The sequence below is a fragment of the Cupressus sempervirens genome, chromosome 6 (genome assembly GCF_028749045.1).
Source record: "Cupressus sempervirens isolate cs-2001-9-10 chromosome 6, ASM2874904v1, whole genome shotgun sequence".
Lineage (NCBI taxonomy): Eukaryota > Viridiplantae > Streptophyta > Pinopsida > Cupressales > Cupressaceae > Cupressus > Cupressus sempervirens.
In genome coordinates this window covers 612,175,285-612,197,458 of record NC_143123.1, presented here as the reverse complement: position 1 = coordinate 612,197,458, position 22,174 = coordinate 612,175,285, and the positions used below count along the sequence as shown (strand labels likewise).

General features: G+C 34.0%; 1 pseudogene; it reads right to left on the bottom strand.

The window, feature by feature from the left end:
* LOC149553724 (solute carrier family 40 member 2, chloroplastic-like) overlaps positions 1-5,474 on the bottom strand; it is a 195,320-nt pseudogene extending 189,846 nt beyond the window's left edge.
* Between the last annotated feature and the right edge of the window lie 16,700 nt (positions 5,475-22,174).

Sequence of the window (22,174 nt, the reverse complement as noted above, 5' to 3'; positions counted from 1 at the left end):
TAAATGTTAGAATTGTCACAACATAAACAGGAGAATACCTCACGGAATCTCCAATATTATCATTAGCTATTGCACAGTTTCTCCCTATATTCTCCCATCTATCAACCCATCATTAATGTTGCAGGTAACTCTTATTTATAGTTCATGATATATTTTTCTATAAGTTGAATGTAAAATAGTTTGCATTGTCCTCTATTCTATCTTTTCATGATATTTGATAATCCTAAAGAGCCTAGAGAGGAAGATGAATTTGGGAGAGTGAGTGATATGTTTCTATTAAGAATAAGCAATGTAGACTAAGAAGGGAGACTGCTGACTAAATGAGGTTGTTGTGTTTTCTGAAGATACTTGTCATCACCACAAATAAAAGAAAGTCGCAACAAATTAGAAAGATGTTGAAGTTTACATAGTATTTTTTTTTTTTAAATTCTAGTTTAAAATAAATAGATTGATGTCGAGGTCAAAGGTGATCAAGCTAGGTCACCCCTTTCAAATAGATCAGATGCAGCTACAAGGTGTATTGAACCTTGATAGAGGTTGCTGCTAGAGGCCACTACCAATATTGAAGAAAGGTTGTGGCCTCTAGAGAAGATTGCAAATCATTATAATAGTTTGGTTAGATAGGAGGGAATTAATCTTTCTAAATGGGAAGGGGTGGGAAGTATATCACTGTTTAAAGTGGTTATATAAAAGAAGATTGTTAAGATGGTATCCATCATAACATTAAGAGAATGATATTTTAATCTTATAAAATTATAGTTAGCAACTATAGAATATAGATTAGTCCTAAATAATATGTTATAAGTTATGATGATTAAATTAGTAAAAGAATGTCAAAAATGTTGATCTATTATAAATTATTGGAGGAGATTTAGATTGCTGACTGCAAAGGTCATAAAGTATGTAAGGAAGCTCACTCATTCAATGAGATTGTAGACTAAAAAGAGTCTATGAGGAGAAAGTTCAAATGCAGTTCTAAGTTGTATGGAACCTTGTTATTGAAAGATTCTAGTGGCCACTTCCTCTAGAGAAGAAAGGTTGTTGGCCAATACAAAAGATTGCAAATCATTGAAGTGTGTTGGGTTAGAGATGAGAGAATTTGAATTTCTAAATGGAAAGGTTGATGTCACTATTAAAAGTGGTTATCTGAACGAAGATTATTGGAACAATATCTATTAAGACATTAAGAGATTGATGTTTTAATTTTGCCAAATTGTATTTGGGTGGTTGTAAAATAGAGCTTGTCTCAAACAATATATTACAATTTATGGCAATTGAATTTTAGATGGTTTGTGATATTTCCATAAAGTCTTGAGATGATTATAACTATTAGTATAATTAATTTAGGATAAAATTTTAGATAATAAAATATTAGCCTCATTGTAGACACGAGAATAGCCATTAGACAATTTCCAATAATATCTTTAGCCAATGCACATTCTCTTGATACTATCTAACTTGTCCATGATAAATTTTACATTTTTTCACCTATCCACTATTAATGATGTAGTGAACTCTCTATAATTTATTATATTTTATGATGTAGTTCTTCATAAATTAAGTGTGAAGAGTCTTAGCATGTTTCAGATATTAAATTTTACTAACCCATTGTGAGTACCAACAATGATTGTTATAGTGATAGGAATATTGTATTTTCCTTTCAAGATCGTCTTCTTGTATACCTTTTCCCAATAATCTAAAATCTGAACGGTCTGCAGACATGCATCTCCCACCAATTTCTGATCTTCCTTTTGGAATAATTATTGATCAATGTTTTACTACTTGCAACTTTAATGACATGGGGCTCTTCCACAAACTCACAAAATAACGAAGAGTTGGCAAGCCCCTCCCACACCTTGGCCAAGGTTTTGAACTTTGTTCCTTCTTTGACGAGCTCTTTTGCATTTTATATATCAATGAGATCTCCATGGCCCTGTTTTGCTGGGTGGGGAAAGATGAAACCAAAGGTGGCTGAAACCTTGTGGTCAAGAGTTATCGTGAAATGTTCAAATCCAATACAATTCCTTGGCTTATCTTCCTCTTCTTCTTTTGGGTTATTGGTATGCAAGAAGTATGAGACATATTTGTGCACACAATATAACAGATGAGGCTCATATTCATAATCAGTGTTGAAGTTATTATACAATTGAAAGCATGAGAGATGAGGAATATGAGAGTTAAGACAAGACCCAAGTGTCTTGTTGTGTAGAGTATTATTATCTATTTCAAAGAGAAGGAAGGGGGATTTGATTTTCCAACTTCACAATATCACATTTGATGCTTGTAGTTACCATAGGCCGAGTTTCATTATTTCTTTGACTTACTTCACTTTGAGCATCATGGCGCCCATTTTTGAGAGGTTGGTAGAGAAAGAATCCATCCATCATAGAGAAATTGGTCGTCACAAATTTTTTTGGGTCATCGATCTCAAACTTGTAGAACTGAACAAAATTCGAGGCCATCTCCTTTAAATGATCAAGGAAGTATTCGAAGAGAGTGGGCTTGTCTTTTGTTGCATGCTTTGCAGAGTTGAGCTTGTAATCATCCATGACATCTTCTTTTAGAGAGTTCTTGTGGCATGGTCCAAGAGACACCATTTGAGGAACATATGTCTCTGCTTGGCTTTAAGCAGAGCCTTGTGCACTTTTAGGCTTGTTATAGTTACTTTTTCCTCTCTCTTACCAAGATTCGTGTCATCTTCCATGGCCAAACCTCCATAATCAAAACAGGAAGTGAGCATATCATTGATGCAACTGCTAGTTTTAAATATTTAACAAGGTCTAACATGAATAGTAGAATGCCAAAAATTGATGCTCCTTGAACCTCACACAAAATATTGACACTGTTGAGCATGGAATTGGCATGAGAAAGTGCAATTGGTTGATTTGTACCAGCTAACAGGACTACCCAATCGAGTTCAAATGCCATCCACATACTAAACCAGTCAACCTCTTAATAACACCTGCTAGGACTAAGATAATAAACCATGGTTGCAAAAGCAATTAAGTGGTAGAAGCCACAACAAGAATGGCCCTATCAAGGGCATAAATATTCATTCCTGCTAATATTAATTGATCAGCAATCTGTACAATGCTTAAACAATTAAAAGCGGACACTCTCGGATAAAAATCCATAAGTGAATCAACCAAAGGGCCTATAATGTCCCTTTTCTGATTTTTCATGATATTTCCAACCTCTAATCAGATCTTTAAAATCAAACAGCTAATATCCCAAAGATCCACCAATTCCTCAAGAAACCCCAAATCGGGTATGTTGAAAATAGTGCTAAAAGCTTCACAACTTCACAAATTATTAATGAATCTGAAAATGGAAATTTTTACAGAACTTTCAGCAGCATAACAGCCTACAAATTGACATTTCCAGATCCGTATAGCCTTTACACAATAGCTCAAAAATGTAGGACCAAAACTATGCTCATCGGGCTCCCGAAATAGCACAAAATATGCCCGGAAACACCACAAGAACACTAATAATCTATCTCAGAAGTTTAATCACGTCCCAATATATATATTCAGCTCTATTTTAACAGCTTAAAGTATAAAATACAGCAACAACCAAAACTGATATGAAATACTCAACCGGAAACACCAAACTCTTACAAAAATACACCCGGAAACTCACAAATCTGCACTGTTCAGCACAAAGGCAAACTCTGTATGAGCATGCACATGGAATGGCTTCAAACTCCCGTCCTTAGCCTTCCTGGAAACCTGCAAACTCCCGTTCTTGGGTCTCCCTGGAAACCTGCAAACTCCCGTTCTTGGGTCTCCTTCTCCACAGGTTTGGCAGCCTCTGAAGAATAACAAAGAATGAGCAAAAATCAAGTCTGGAATCCCCCCAAAATGCCTCCAAACCTCTTTAAAAAGGGCATAACTGTAACTCACGTCCAAGAGAGGTTAATGAAACATATTTTAATAATAATTATCATTTATTAGTCCAATGGTTTCCAAAGATTAACTCCCTTTTTCCGAAACTTCACTTTCTTGGGCCTGCCTGCCTTAGCAAAGATTTTCTTTTTTTTAAATTATTTGAAAAGGGGACATGACAGGGCCTCCAGCAAATATACCAAGCTTTGCAAAAAAACCCAGAATAGAAACTGGTAGTAGAATTAGATGTAAAAGTGCAATGGTTGTTGGACATGCAAAATTTCAAATTTGGTCCACTGAATTTCCAGCCAAAAAACTGGTATACAGAGCATACAGACCTCCAGGGTGTACAAGAGTTGCTGAAATTGTATCTTGTTCTTCATTTGATTGCACTGGTAATTTTGTTAGAAGGGAATCCAGTAATTCATGCTCTTCTTCCCTTATTTCTCTAGTCTCCCAGAATATCAGCTAATAATGAGGCTGATGATAAGACTGGAAATGAGCAAATAGAAGTAACTAAACACCCATCTTTGCATAGGTCATCCTCAATAACTATATGGTTGAATTTAACATTGATGTATTTTACAAAGCATCTATAAACTTCATTTAAATACTAGTAATAGCAATAGAAAAACATAATAGTGAGGAGAGCAGAGGAGTAGGCACCATGAAGCATGGAGGACGGAAATAGAAAGTATTGATAGAAATGGAGCATGGGTGGGGATGGGGAGGTGCAATGATTTTGTATTGATATGAATGTATATTCTTAGCTGTGTTTTCTGGGTAGATTGTGTTACAATTTTTGCATTAACGTTTCGGATCACACTCTGTGATCCATCATCAGGATGAGAGAGCTGAAGGGAAAAAGTAACACAATCTACCTAGAAAATACAGCTAAGAATTCTAATAAATTGTGGAAAACTACTATCTACAATGAATGTGTATGTTAAAACCCCATAGATACTTCAAGCAAGATGCCTCACCCCCACCTCTATAGTTGCCTATTATTCATGTAGTCCCCTCTCAAATTTACCAACCCTTGTAGATTGATTAAGGGAACCGTTCACATTCTCTAGCTAGGCCATATGGATTTATCGATTTGTTTCCCCTCCCCTTGTTATTAGATGGGTTGCAGGTAGGTAATATAGGTACAACACAAGATAAGAATGCTCCTACTCACTATGCAGTTGAGGTCAAGCCCTCCTCGTGACCGTTGTATGGAAATGCGTCTTCATATTTCTATTTATTACTCAACTTTTAATGTTGTTTTTATGCTTTGCATGCGATGACACAGAAGACAGTTAGGTAAGTGTTGATATAAACAATTTTTCTGTTCTTTAGTCGAGATGTTTGTTTCATAAAGCCTCAAACTTAAAATTACTGCCAGCTTCCTCTTTATTCACTTCAAGTAATAGTTGACGATAAATTCTATTATAGGAATATTGATGGCATGGCCTCTCCCTTATTACTTCTTATGAGTACATTTATAAATATTCTGACCATATTCTTATTCATTTGCCCACATATTCTAAGTTGAATTGTGTCTCAAACACATACCAGTACCCATATCCCCATGTCTGCAGGCATCTACGCTTCTAGTAGTATAATGCTTTTCTTTTAAAATAGAAGGCATGGTTTAATTGCCTAGTGCAGAATCATTCTTCTACCTTTTCCAAACTCTATACTATGATTTTACCTTTATTTTATGGCATGAACAGAAACACTTTTAGACATGCCATTTATGATTTCTGAGCAGGGCTATTTTGGCATCAAGAGCATTCCTATAGTGATAACATCTACATTAGGCATAATGGAAAAAGTTGGCATCCTTCCATCAATGTCTTCAATAATCTTGAAATCTGATGGAAAAGTCTCACTGATCACATTATTACACATTTTTAATGGTCCACACATCTATAGTTACAATAATCTTATTACACTGTAATCACGACAATCTTGTAACAGTTAACCTCTTCTCTTCATTCAGATCATTAAGTAATCTCTGTAATCTTGTTACGCTGACCAAACCTGTACAAATAACTCCAGAGCTCACCTCCAAATCCCTATTTTTTTTCAAATCTTTAGGCTGGATTCATTTTATCTCTATTGGATAGTTAGGGGGAAGCTTATCCAGACCATAATAAATCAGAAATAATGCCTAGATTAGTTATCTTTTTAGTTATTACATCTATAAGACCAGCTAAATTTTTCATATATTATCTCAGTTTGCAAATGAGATCCATCTCCTACAAAAAAGGCATTTACCGGATTGTTGACCACAATCCAACTGCACACAGGTTTCTTTTTTTACATTCCCATTTTTGAACATTTCCTGTACCTTTTCAAAAATTTCCTACCTGCCAGGTTTGATGTAAACTATTGACAGCATTATATAAGAAGTAAACATCTTAGGTTTCAGCTTAAAAAAATGTCATGTTGCATTTTCTCCCATTTCCAAATTTCTATGAATTTTGTAGGCTCTAAGAAAAGCTCTCCATAGAGCAACATCGAGTTCTATTTCCATTTCGTTGATAAAGTCTTGTGCCATATATAAGTGGTCTACATAATGAAGGAGGTCAACCATGGAGCCATTAAGCCTTACTGATATGTTTTAAGTGGGATGCCGAAAAGAACTTCAATGTGACTCTATAGAAATTAAATATGAATATGCTTCTCATTGTTAGTAACAACTTTCATCAACATGTTATTAAGCATGAATGTAAATTATAGATAGTGGAAGAAAAGGTATATTGCATAGATGATATATAATAATGAGATGAAAAGTTTAGATATAAATCTATCAAATCTGAATATATCGTGTAGTTGTTGAGTACTCAGAGTTCCTAAATTTAAAAGCCTGCAAAGTTAGAAAAATTAAAACAATTTACAATCATGGATTACATTCCTCAATAGAAATCAGACTTATCTAACATCCTTACATAGAGTACTGAACAAGAAGAGCAAGATGTAGAGAATACATAAATGAACTTGACTGTAGCTATGAACAAAATGGTCAAGATATACATTAAGTATTTGTTCTATGTTTTTTCTCTATTCAATTTTAATATGTTTCTAATATCTATTTTGTGCAGATCTATGTTTCTACCACAACTCCACTTAAAAATGCTAAGGTTGAAGCCTTCATTTAGAATACAATTTGTGGGACAGTTCTGATCTCAATGTTGTAGGTGGGCTTTGATAATGAATTAGACTATTTCATGAGATATGAAGACATAATAAGTAATAACCTTCAGGCTTAATTTAAACATTAAGATTGATTCATATAGTCTCTAATGAGATTTGTTCAATAAATAAAAGGATAGCTAAATTAGTTTGAAGAAGAAATGAAATATTGAATGCGCCAATTTGATGGTATATAGAAGTGAACAAAAATTAATTTGCGGGACTGGAGAAACAAAGCTTGTAAAGGAAGTAGAAACAAAGAAAGTATAGAAAGGCTATATGAACAGAACTAAGTTCTTGTAATTAAATTTGAAGAGTATAATTTTCATTATTTTATTTTATTTTATTATTGTAGACTTAATCATGAAAATTTTCAATACACTTCATTGTAACTTTTACAAGGATTGACTATGGTTGTCTGACTGTCCAAACATCTGGACTTTTGTTCCTTTGTTTCTCTCTATAATGGTTTTACTTGAACCTCTTTGAAATATTGTCATTAAATCTGTAGTTGAACCTTAAATCGAAATGCAAATATAAAGAACATGATGGAACTAAACATTGAGTGCTCATGTTTGAATGTCTAAAGGTAGGGCTAACAGTCAGATTTTGACTTGCAAAATATGTGTACTTCAAAGTGCTAGTAGTACAATTTTGTCAACAGATGAATGTTGACAATTTTTTTGGGACTACTAAACTTCTAAAAATAAATAGAATGTAGTTTTGAAACATCTCAAAATTATAATTTTAATCAAATTCATGTTGGGCCTAGAATTTGTCAAAATAATGTTGCAAATAACCTACTTAAGTATCAAATATAAACTTTTATAAAATATCAAACACCACAACTACTTAAGTATCTAATATAAACTTTTATAAAATATCAAGCACCACAATTACTTAAGTATCCAATGTCCTACTATTGAAATAACTAAACAAATTAAAGCTAAGTACTGTCTGCTAGAACAATTACATAAAAAGCTACATCTCGTCAACTGATTGTGATGATGATGTGCAGCTCTGGGTGGCTAGTACCAGACAATCAACTACACAGTATAAGGAACATCAGAAGTGTGGTTGGTCTATGGCTTTTTTTCATGGAAGTTTGACCAAGCTAGCAAGTGGAAACGATGACTGTTGTGTAAATTTTTGGAGCAATAATTAGGAGAGTAGTATTGGTGCAATCAAGATAGTGGCAAATGTATGTTGTGTTCAGTTTCCACCTAATTATGGCCATATGATTACATTTGGATTTGTTGATTACAAGGTCTATTTCTATGATCTGCATCACATGAATTTTCCATGATGCACTTTGGCAAGCCATGGGAAGGCAGTTAGTTATGTAAAGTTTATAGATTCCAGCAAAATAGTTTTTGCACGTACAGATAATACCCTTAAGTTGTGGAATCTTTCAAAAGCTAAGTATGATGGAGGATCCAACAATGCTTGCACTCTGACATTTACTGTCAACACCAATTAAAATAATTTTGTAGGCCTTTCTGTTGCTGATGGATACATTGCATGCGACTCATAGACAAGTTCGACTTTTGCATACTACAAGTCTTTGCCAATGTCAATAGCATCACATAATTAGTTTGGATTCGTAAACCCTATATCTCATCAAGAGACAAAAGATAACAATTCATATCAATCAAAAATGACAATTAAATGTATCATTGCATCATTTTAACAGCAACAATAAAATATCATGACAACATTATAAAAACCATGATGTTAATCATGGCAACAATGATGACAATGACAGTAGTATAAGATTGGCTACATATATGTCAAATGATAGGGTCTAATAATGGTCCATTTCTTGTTTCTCAATTATCATTTGTTCTGTAATCACATCATCCATGGTTATCTTTGTATTGAAGCTCCCAACAAGACTCATTTTTATCTAGGGACCAACAATAGATCAATGTCCCTCATAAATAGGGCATAGTATCTGACCATGGAAAATACCCAATATAGTAAGGAGGTAAGGATCAATCATATGAACAAAAAAGTGTGATTTTACTATTTTTTCTTCATGTTTTGACAGTTAGAATAGTCTAAATTTAGGGCTATTTCCAGGCCTCTGTAATATCTTTCCAAAGATCCATTAAGTCTAGATGACAAGGTATTAAATCTTTATTGTTTTGTCTTTTCAAGAACTTATTTTTATTAAGTATTAAAAAAGATATCTACTGGCTGTCTCAAAAAAAAGGTTAGTTGCTGGAAGGATGAATGACTCTCTCAAAAACTACAGTCTCAATTCAAAACCCATATCTCAATAATTAACCGTTAGATTTTGCTAAAATTTTGATATGCTGTTGGGAGGAAAGTTTACCAAACTTTCACCAAAGTGATTGAAGAAATTAGATCGGGTTCAAAAGTTATTGGTATTTTAGTACGGGTCTATAAAAAAGGATCACTAAGTTATTGTTTGGATAGTAAGGGGTGATAAGAAAAGTTATTGGTTGGGACTTGAGTGTGAGTCTATTGATGGGAGCTAGGAAGAAGTGGAAAAAATCCTGACTGCGTGTAATGGTTGAAGTTTCAAGGAGTTGGGGATTAAAAAATGAAAAGAGTCTATGTACATTGTCCAAGGGAGTAGGACAGTAATAGGATATTGATGAAAGAGTTTTTTAGGCAAGATCATAGCCTTAAGGATGAATAGTGAGAATAGATGGGATTGGTGATGAAAAATAATTATCCTAGGGAGTGTTAGAAGCGTATGCTATCATAAAGTGTTAAGGAAAGAGTGTTATGCAAAAAAAAGACCTGTATGAGATATGAAGTCCCATGAAGACATTAGCCAATGAGAGGATTTAACCATTAAAATGTCTTGAGAGTGTGAGGATTAGGAGAACTAGTTGAGGGAACCTTTCTTGACTGATTCTGATAAGTGTCTTGGAGGAAAACACTTGATGTGAGAAGTTGTATCTCACCGTTGAAGAATCTGTCCTTAATAAACAAGAATCATGATACAATTTTGATAGGTCATAGATATTTGGATATATATGATAGTTTTCTATATTTGTTTGACCTTGTATTAGCATCAATTGCAGATATTTAAAAGTATTCTTAAGAAAGAAACAGTTGGACTTTTCATAAGGAGAAATATGCGGAGAAGGTATAAACCATGTTTTTCTTTTCTTAATATCATTTTTGAATTCCATTTGTAACTATTATAGTATGTTGTATTGATTATCTTTTATCCGATTTTTATATTGCAATGGGTCAACCTCCATAGAAAAGTTTAGGAGGTGGAGAAGGATAAGCTTCAGAAACTTGAAACTTCTACAGGAGTAAGAATCCTTTGGTCACTAGATATCTTTATCCAAACACTCTTGATATTTAAATTGAATTTAAAAAAAAAATTTGTGTTCTATAATTTTTTTGAACATATGATAATTTTGTAGGGAAGAGGAGCCTAAAAAAAAAAAGAGGAAGAAAAGGAAGATAAAAGGACCTGCTTGTTTATCATTTTCTAATAAAATAGGAAATGATGTTGAAGAGGAACTTGGAAGGTCAGGTGAGTGAAGTTTATTTTTAATATGCGCTTTTAGTATTGGACATTTTTGTTCTAAAAAGGGTTCAATTACTGAAATATCTACTAGGCTAAATTGTATTAGAAATGTAATTACTAATTTGGTATGTTTGATTTCAAAAGGCATTAAAAAGTATAGGTTTGTTCTTTCCATGGTTTATAACTCCTATGATTAAAGTAAGGCTACACTTACGTTGGAAAAAGGTTTTCTAAATTTATTTACTTTGTATCATAGTTCAAAAACATGGAAGACCCAAAGAAATCTCAAAAACTGTAGACTCAACAAAAACTCAAGATTTTTTTCCTGCTTGCATGCTACCCATTATAATAGTTGCCTTCTATAGAGTATCCCAAATAATTATCTACATTTGGAGAAGGGGAGATAGAAAGTGTCGTCACAGATGCAGTAACATCAGAAGCCATATTTTCAACTTCATCCTGATTATGCTTATGGAAGAAAAGGCCATTCCTCATTATTGATCAGCACATTAAGTAGAGTGCATTCCACTGCAGGTCTTTTTTCAGATGTTTTTGCTTCAACTTCCTGCCAATTTATTGTTGCATGACCAATAATAGAACACTTACCCAATACTGAAAGCTATATTCATTTGTTTTTCCCTGGAGCATAGATCACACCCAGAAGACATGAATCCACCTAGAATTGTAGTGAGGCATTACAACCTAGCCAAGTAGAAAGAAAGGAGAAATTTTATGTCATGAGGTTGAAATTTGGAAACCATGGCTTCTCCTTTAGTATGTGTTTGTTCCAAAACCAAGTATATTTATGCAATATGAGTATCTAATCAAGAAACATGTTATTACATAGAAATACAAAAAGAAACTGTGAGTAATATGCAAAATTTTAGTTGGGTCTTGGATTCTTGAGAGTTGTCTTTTCAGATGACCTACTATGGATGGTGGGTTGAATTTTATATGGATAATCTTATGATTGAGAAATTTGAAATTATAATGAATGCATAATTCCTATGATAACTTTATTGAATACATATTGAGATTATTTACAGCTGATTTTTTACATACAATAACACTTTTGTTACTAGTATTATAGCATTTATTTTTCCATTTATGAGTATTTTGCTACATGAAAATTGGATTGGGCCTGTCCTGGACAAATTCCATATCACAAATTTTTTAAATTCCTCCACATTTGCCTAGAAAATGCAAAACAATAATGACAGTCCTTTTGACTCAATATGGTAGCATGGAGCAATGTGTTTCTGAAATTGATTCACAATAGGAAAATAATTAATGTTTGTATGGTCCTCAAAAATACATAGATGCTACAAGCACTGGTATCTACATTTTTTACAAATAACAAGAGATTGGTACCACTGACAAACCAAAGTGCTTCTACAACTGTAGTTCCACAACCATCTATGACTTAAATTGGATTGTGCACTACCCTTGATTATAGCATCAATTCTCATATTCTTATGCAGTCATTGTGTGTGTGTGTGTGCACATTATGTGCACATCATTTAATTGTACCACAACTTGTTGTCTGGCACTGTATAAATTTAAATGAGCAAAGTTTTAAGTTCTAAGTATATTTGTAAGAAGCTATGAAGGGCAATTTTTACTGCTTCAGTTTTTGTTAGAGAATTTGGAGTTCTAAACATAAAGTCTGTCCATTAAAATATGAGATTCAGTTGGTAATGGTCTTTTATATGTGAAAGGGACCAATTTGCTAAAAAGAGAGTGTGAGTGAGGTGTGAATATTTGTAGAGGTAAGTCAATATGTGTATCTTGATAGGAAATAGATATTGATGGGGTATGTCAGATGTAACCAAGTGTGAAAGAGTTGATGTAGGAAAAGTTGATATAATAAATATAGTTTTTGTATATCATTAAGTGTTTTGGACAGCCTGATCATGAAGGGGAGTTCGTGTATGAAGTATTGATATCAATGGAAGAAGGGTTTATGCACATTTTTATATGTTTTTTACTATCATGATTATGCTCCAGTATTGATCTATGATGTTAATATCCCACTTTTCTAGTTTCATTTGTTGTAATAGATTGGGCAACAAGTCATAGTTAATTTAATCTTTGGAACACTGATTACTCAAATGCTATTCCCTAGGATACAAATATTGAAGTAACCTAGGCTGTTAAAGTAGATCCCATGTACTCTTTGTATATCTCATCTATTTTGTAGAGATATAGTGCATTTGTGAACTCGTGATCTGGTGTTTGGGGAACAAAAAATGTGATAGCTTTGTATTAATTTAGACCTTGAAGCTAAAACAAGATGGGAAAAAACAAACCTTACTCTTCTTTAAGTCCGTGAGAAACCATTCAAGGGTAGGAATAAACTGAATAGGAAGAAATGATCATGATTCATCTTTGTAATTGCAATATAGAGATAGATAAAGAAGTGAGATCGAGTTGATAAAGAGAAGGATGGATGTCTCTATAAAAGGTAATAGAGAATAGAGTCAATAAAGGTAAAGCTTAGTCCATTTATAGAAGAAAATTGTTATTTAATTATAGAGGTTGTAGGATAAGTTTAGGAAGCTTTGCCCATACAAAGAGTGGGAGTTTGTCTAGAGTATCATGGATAGGAGATGATCTATTGGTGACTAAAGGACCACAGAGATTAGGTAGGAATAGTTTGGTGATAAGTTTAGTGAAAAGAGGGACTGTCAAGAAATCTTGTGGTAGAAAATTCAAGATGCCCATATTGATTTGCTAGATGCACAAAAGATTCAAGTGCTTGAAAATAATATAAATGTTTGATCTGTTGTCATGCTAGGCTTAGTTTTCTCATATGAGAGCTCCTATTGGAGTTACTCTTGTGATACCAACTAGTTTATCACCATATTATCCTAGTGCTCCAAGGTTTTCCCCACAACAATTGTTCTACATTTGGGTCCTCATGGCCTGATTCCTCCACAAGTTCATAAATGGGATGCGAAGTACTTTAATTTTGATTCATAGGGAGTTACTTTGGCTAGAAATTCCCTAATTCTTGTAATTCCTTGCAGCTTGCAAGTTTTGGTTATCAACAATAGTTGCTACCTGGAATTTTCCCTAGAATGGCATAGATGCAAAATTTTATGCTACCATTTCAATTATAGAGGCAAAGCCAACAAGGACAGAGAATGGGCAGAAGGAGGGGTGGTGCACAAAAAATTTAGCAGCATCAACAACAACAACAACAACAGGTACTTGGTGCATTCATGCTACTTTGTTGTCTAATCATGTGGGGAATACAACATGGACAACTTAGAATACTCTTAAGATTTAGAAGCTTTACCTAAGAAACCGACCTTTGTCAAAAATCACTGCCATCCAACCTTTACTAGTGTAGCCTACACTATTGCAGATTCACCATCTTCTGAAGCAAGGCCAATACATCTTGAGTCCATTATTAGCATGAAAATTTCCTTGCTACACTACTAAATCATTGCATGGCTAGCTTGGTGATTTTTATTCTTATGTGATGTTTTATTGAGATTTATTTTCATATTTTTTAGTAAACACTTATCAACTCAAATTTTTGGATAATGTTTCACAAGAACTCTACTTTTGGGATTAAATGACATAGTTTGAGATTTTTATCCTTGTCTAGCTCCAGACTATTTGTTGTTGTAGACTTTATAGAGCTTGGTACTTTGTTTTGTGAATGATCTTTGCTAATTTTGAAGAAGTTGGTGCACTGAGAACATCATTGTTTTGCATTATTTAGTGTTGTATAAATAGTCTCATTGTATTTTAGTGTTGCATTTAAGTTTTTAGAAATTTTTATTTGTGTGCACTGAGAATATTATTCAATTGCATTATTTACTATGGTGTAAAAATCATCATTGTATTATTAGTGTTAATGTCTAAGTTTGTAGGAATTGTTATAGGTGGCCAACCACAAAAATGAGGCACAACCAAACATTCTTGTATTGATAGGTACATGGATGGTATGGATTATGAAGAGTTCAGTATGTGCTTTTTCTGGATCATCTATTTATGACTGGTGGCTTTTCATCTATTAGTGGAGTGTCATGCCAAAGTGCAAAGTGTCATTATAGGCAATGACATTGTATCCAGTATAGAGTGTCTATTTTTGGATAACACACTTGAAGCAATCTTCTAGTCACTTCATGCACTTCTACATTGTTAGTAACAAGTTGGACACCATTTTTAAATTTAAAATCCATTAACCCAGTTCCCTTCTCTTCTCGTTGATTTAAGTTTGACAAACTAGAATTATTTTTTGAAATAAAAGGAGCCTTTAAACTACCAGCTTGATTGGATGTTGCCTTGTTGCCCCCATTTCAAGAAATACAGCTCCATAACCATTTTGGGTGCTATATTGAGAATGAAATGAAACAAATAATAATTTATTATGTATTCTTTAAAGGGTAGTAGCTCAATGGAAGAGCACCTGCTTTACAAGCAAGGGGATGGTGGTTCGATTCCATTGTGCCCTATATGACCAAGTACACTACCAAATATGTGACTAAATATGCTATTGAATAGGCTACTAAATATGTGACCATATATACTATTACATATGCTACTAAATACACTATCAAATATGTGCCAAATATGTGACTAAATATGCTATTGAATATGCTACTCAATATGTGACCAAATATACTATTAAATATGCTACTAAATACACTACCAAATATGTGAGTAAATATATAAATATGTGATTAAATATGCTACTAAATCGATGATAATTTGAAATCAGTGATCAAATAGTTTAGTAGTAAATTTAGTAGTGTTATAAATGACTGGGTATTAACTACTATTAGTCACATGACTAATTTTAGTCACATATGTACAAATTTTAGTAGTTTTTTTAATCACATATTAATGTTTTTGTATTAGTGGGTGAGAGGCTTAGGTATAACTTTATCTAACTCACTGATTGGAAAAAAATTTGTTGGTACACCTTCCAATCTTTTACAAAAGGAAAAAGGTGTGGGATCTCATGGAATCATGACCTCTCTTCCTTGGTGAGGGAATTTCAAGCATTGATGAAAGGTAGATGGTACTGCATTTAGTGTATGTATCCAAGGTCGACCAAGCAAAATGTTAAATGGAAAATCCAAGTCTAAGACATGGCATTTAGTATTTATGATGGCTAGTCCAACCTTTAGTGGTAACATGGTATATCCTTTAGATTCTCTTTCCCTTTCATCATATGATTTGATTGTTATCCTCTTATTGACATCTAGGAGGTCTTTTGGAAGTCCCAAGAAATAAATCATCTTCAATGTACATAGGTTCAAACTAGATCCATTATCTATAAGGACTCTTTTATCTTATGTCATTGTATAAGGACTTTAATGTGGAGTGACAAATTATGGTGGGGATCAGGACCTTGGAAATCTTTATCTATGAAGACAAGGTGTTGTTGTGCTACAAGGTTTCCAATCATGGTTGTGAATTGGGAGGCAATAATTTTTTTAGGAACATGAGACTCTAAAAGAGCCTTCTCCAAAATTTATGTGGATGGGTGATGTGGTGAGTAGCTCAAGAATGGATATTTGTGCAAGAGTCTTACCTAATTGAGACAACACATCATAGTGAGAAGTGGGCCTTTGTGAAGTGGATGGCATAGGAGGCACATGTGGAATTGATGGATTAGTGGGGTTGGGAGTGGCAACTTACAAAGTAAGTCTTCCCTGTCAAGTGGTTGCATCACAATTAGCTGCTTGTAGGACAAGGGTATTCACATGAGTGTCTACCTCTTCTATGTGACCACACATGGAGTCAAATCCACATATATCGTTGGTTTCAATTTTACCACACAAGGAGTCAAACCCAAATATGTGGTTAGTAGAATAGTCATAAGGTAGTGCATTTGATGTGCAAGCTTGATTCGCATTGTTCATATTGTTGTTTCCATTGTTTATAATTTCAATTTTTGTGATCAAGAAATGGCTTTTGGAATATCTTCAATTTAGCATTTTTAGAGGATGGTCCTCCTTCTACTGCAATTTCTCCATCATCAACAAGATTTTGAATAAATACTTTGAGTTTTATACACTTGTTTGTGTCATGTCCCTTGATGCGATGGTATTTGCAATATTCATATTCCCTATACCATTTTGATTTGGGTTGATTCTTGTCAAAGTGTCGTGTGTTAGGAAACACCATCAAATTGTGATCCACTAGTTTTTGGAATATGGCTTCCAAGGGTTCACAAAAGTTAGTGAACACCTATTGCAATCATAGTCACATTTGTAATTGATGTTGGTATTGTTGTTGTTGTGAGGAAAAAATTGCATTTGATTGCGAGATTTCCTATTGTTTTGATTACGATTTTCATGGTTCAAATTTTTGTTGTTTCGATTATGATAGTTATTGTTGTTTCCTCCTTGAATATTTTGTACATTTTTAACATCAGTGCCACCATCGTGTGTGACACCTTTGTTCTTGGACTAGAATTTGGGTTTGCTATTGTTGTTTGTGTCATTGTTTGAGGATGATGAGCTATAATGTTTGATGACACCTTTGTCTAAAAGTCCATTTTCAATGCTCTTGTCCCTCTTGACTAATGTAGCGAAATCTTCAAGGCTAGCCATATTCATGTGAAAAGACATCTCTGGTATCAAGTTTTTGATAAATATATCCACAAGGTGGGAATCCTCATTTTTTTAGGGCATGCGGTTAGCAAGATTCCTCCACTGTTGTAAGAAGTTGGCAAACATTTCACCATTTCATTGTTTTGTGTTGCACAAATCACTTAATGAGGCATGGTGTTCAATGTTGTAAGACTATTGTGCTACAAAATTTGTTGTTAAATCATTGAAAGAGGTAATGGAACCCTTGGGTAAGTTCATTAGCCACTCTAATGCAAGGCCTCCAAGACTTTGTGTGAAGAGTCTCTTAAGATAATCTTCATTATAGGCTACTTCCTGACACAAAACCAAGAATTCTTTGAGATGTATGATAGGACATGTTTATCCTATGCATTTGTCAAATTTAGGAATCTCAAAGTTTTGTGGGAATGGTATCATGCTAATGGATTTGTCAAATGGGAGGGACAAACTTCCTCAAAAGAGAAATCCTTCACCCCTTTGTTAGTAATGGAGTGTACTAAGTTTTGAAGTTCATTTAACTGCTAGGCAAAATCTTGGTTTGGTTGTACTTGTGACTATTGAGCATTTGCAATCCCACCCCCCAAGCTATCATGAGTTCCAAATGTAGTATGAGGTGGTTGGAGTACTCCAATTTAGCCAATGTATTGATATGAAATCATTGGAATTGGCACAGATGTTTTCACCATACTTGTTAGAATTTTCAAATAAGCAAAATACATTGGTTGTGTTAGAATTTCCATCTATTGAGTAGACATTTTCCCAATGTTTAAGCATCCTACAGTTGGACCTATTAAGGTGGACTGCAAAATACTAGCATGCATGGTAGTGTTGGGTATGACACTAATGATTTGTTGGATATGTTATGCACTTAATTGGAAAGTTGGTTGTGTGGCACTACTAGATGTGGATGTAGCACTAGTTGTCATTGTTGGTCCTTGGCTAGATACTTGGGTTGTGTTTGACAACATGGGAGAACCATCCTTCATAATCTATCTAAACAAGGTGGTCTCATCAAAGCTTGTAGGGACATTCAAACCATTTTAAACCAAGTTTAAGAAGATCTCAGTTTTGTTTGCCCTAATAGATTTTTTCATCATTTTGACATTGTATAGATTGGCAATGAACATTTGGACATCATTAGGGATATTTTTGTTGTCAATAGGGTTTTCCTTTTGGTATACTTCTTCATCATCATTTCCCAAAGTAGTGTTATGAAAAAGATCTTTTGGTTCTTGTGTGGATGTTAAGCTATGCATGCCAAAGTTTGAACTACAGGGAAATCCTCCCCCTAATGATGTTATGTGTGGAGGAAAGGGATTCTCCATCTCTTTTTTCCTTAATGATTCTAATAAGCAAGACATGGGATTAAATGTGAATCTGCCAGATCGTGTATGTACCATATAATAGTGACCAAACCAATGGGTGGAAGACTATGGAAGCAAGAGAGGAATGTATGATAGAGTTGTTGAACCTTATGCAATGAAAGGGGCCAATAACCTAGATGTAAACAAAAGACCTTGATTTAGCAAACAAAGTGTGATTGTAGGCTAAAAGTATCTTTCTCCTACCAAAGATGGTCAAGCAATCTTTAGGCAAGATTGGACACCAAATTGACTATCCACTATTTGGAGATGGACTTGTGATCCCAAATGAGTGATAGGTGTTTTTTTGTGGATAAAAGGTTTAATGTTATCATCTTGGAAGGTGTTCTTATGCCAAATTTTTTAGGTTCAAATGATCAAGATCTTTAGAGGAAGTTTGCAAATGGAAGACTAGAAGTTTGGAAGAATAGGGTTGATGTGGAAAAATGAAAGTGTCGTGGTCACTTATACAGTCAACTCAATCTTCACTCATTGGGAACAAAAACCTAGGGTTTACTCTTGGAAAGGTAGACCAATTTTCAAGTTTTGCATTGTACTCAATTCTATTGTAGTGGTCTTCTTTAGCTTCTTCTTTTTTGATGTCTTTGATAGCGTATCAGAATTATTTATCACCATGTGCTAGGTTCTTCCTTTCCTTGTAGAAAAATGGTTTGGAGAATTTCACATTTTTATGCTTGACTTTGTCAGTCATGGCAGGAACAAAACAAGACTCAGTTTCAAGCACAAACTAGACTCAACTAATTTCAAATGCTAGACCAATATAGGACTCTTGAAAATAATTGTGAGTCAAGAGGACACACTTACCAGTGTTTCACTCACTAAAGTTTAGCTCACAATTTCACTCGTTTTGTCACTTGTTTGATGTTTGGTATTGGTTTTGAATGTTTAAACAAACAAGCATGCAGAACATGCCAACAATCCTAATAAGGCTACAACTAGGATATACAAGGCTTATCTAAAGGGAATCCTTGATATACACAAGTTACATGAGGCCCAAATCTATAGATAAATAATAATAATTCCACATAGCTAGGGGGAGATAGTAACCCAAATCTCCTCCTTCACTTCCCAAAGGTATAAACTTCTTTGCGGCTTAGCCAAGAGTGACAAGATTTTACTTTCAAGAGAGGTGTTTTTTGATTCACCTCCTGATTCTTATACTCTGCCAAAACACTGGAGTTGAGATTGTCCCAAGGGATGATGAAATCCCTAAGAAAGCCTCCTAAAAAAAGAAAAAAGAAAAGAAGAAAACAAGACCACTTATTTCTTGCACACCCAAGATCACCTGAAGGTGTGAGGGGAGAGAATATGTAAGTGGCCTCAAGATTTAAAAGACTCTTGTTCTTTCCCAATGAAGCTTTAGGTTTTGTAATCTACTTTGAAGACACATGTTTTTATAGCATACAATATTATTTCCAACTTGAAATCATCGTCAACATAAATGAAAAGCATGGATTCATCAACAAGAAGTAAATCGAGCATGTGCATAAGAAAATTGCTGAAAATGAAATCAATTTCCTTTAAGGCATTCAAGAGTGTGAATTTATTTTAAGTACCAATTCCAAATGTTTGCTAGCCTAAACATACATTCCAATGAAAAGATTGTTCATTCTCTTAAGGGCATTCAAGATTGATTTTTCTACCTAAACATCCATTCTAATGAAATATGAATGAATTCCTTTTAAAGCATTCAAGATTGGATGTAAAGTTTTCCTTTAAACTATTCAAGAGTGTGTTTGAATTTTACTCATTTATTTGCAACATGCATTCAAAAGACAAGTGGTTATATCATGCAAGTTTATTGACCTTTAATCCTAAAGTGATGAAAATCACTTCAAATTTTCTAAGTGATAAAACTATGGGTTTGTTTTAACTCCTTCAAGGTCTGTTTCCTTCATGCAAAATTGTTAGTAATTCTTGCAAACCACCAGTTAGTGAAAAATGTGTTTAAAAATTAATGATTTTGCCAAAAATCACAAATGAAAAATCACAGGTGTGGATGACAAAACTCGCAGACGCTAAAATTTGTAGACACTGGAACTTGAAGACACTGAAGTATAGAGATGGAAAAAGGCAAAAAAGTACAGCTGGTAGCCTAGTACTTTTGTTAGACGTAGATGAAAACTTAATGATCAGAGATGCTAAAAATGTAGATGACAAAAGACATCTAGTACACAATGTAAATGACACTCTGAAAAGTGTAGACAATATGATGTTATGCGTAGATGACATAATGATTTTTCAAATTTAAAACCTGCCCACAATGCAAATGACAAAATAACCTATGTAGACACTAAAACTAGGTTCTCATTTGTAATGTGAGTGGATAAGAACAAAAGGGTATACAAATGCTAGCATGCATAGATGTAGGTCTATGCAGACGTTGGTCTATGTAGACGATAAAATGCAAACGACACTATGTTCAGTATAAATGACAATGCAAAATTTTTTAGTGACAAACTACAAATTCTTGATGGATTTTTGAAAAGAAAATTGGAACGTGGCTCCCACCGGGCGTGTCAAAATGTATACTAGAGAATTTGACCTATTGGAAGCAAGAGAAAATAACCAAACATTAGTTGCACATGGATATTAAGATATTCAAAATAAAATACAATACAACTAATATAATGCTTGAGTTTTGCAACTCAAAGCAACCAATAAATCAAATCCTCAATCAGCCTCAAATAGCTCAACAAAGGCACCCATGAGAGGCCTTTTTGGTGTGTTTAGATTGGAGGGGTGTCAGTGTGCTCTCCCCAAACAAAACTATGGTGAATCTCTTGATGTGAAAATGCAAGTGTGATAATGAAACAATGCTATATGAAATGAAGAACACCTCAAACAATGGCAATGGAGGAAGCCATGTTTGAGAGCATTCAAGTGGATGTGGAGATAGAATGCAATAAAGAAACTAAGCTAATGTGCAAACTAAGCTAGTATGCAAGTGAAATGAAGATATAAATACATGAAAAAACTAATCTAACAATGCAAATGCAAGCTATCAACTACCAAAGACTAGTATGCAACATGAAAATCACTATGAAAGCTCTCAACTCAAACTAGCATGATAATAATACAAATGAGGGAGATGAAAATGCTTGAGACAAAGGCTCTATTTATAGGCTTGAGAGAGGGCTTGGTGAGGTGGCATCTATGTGGCATCCACATAGGTGCCACAAGGAGACATGTAAGCAAGCCATACAAGTGGTCAACATTCAAAGTTTGGTCACACATGTGTGAGCAAACTTGGAGAGAGGAGTTGGGGACAAAGTTGCAAGAGCTATGAGAAGTGGGAGTGGTCCTCACACATGTGTGAGCACACACTTAGGCTTAAGAAGGGATTTAGCAAGATGATTAAGGTAATTAAGTGGGATTAAATTGTGGAAAGGCTTAGAAGGATGAAAATGATGGGTGTAGACTAGGTTTTTAGGTTAGGTTTAAAATTAAATTAAACAAGATTTAATTTAATCATAGGTTTAGAGAATTAATGAGATGGAGGGATTTAAATAAATAGAATTTATCTAAAAGGGGGATTTATGGAGGATCATGTATTAAATAAATTTAACACATTAAGGATGGAATTATTTAAATTAAATTTAAATA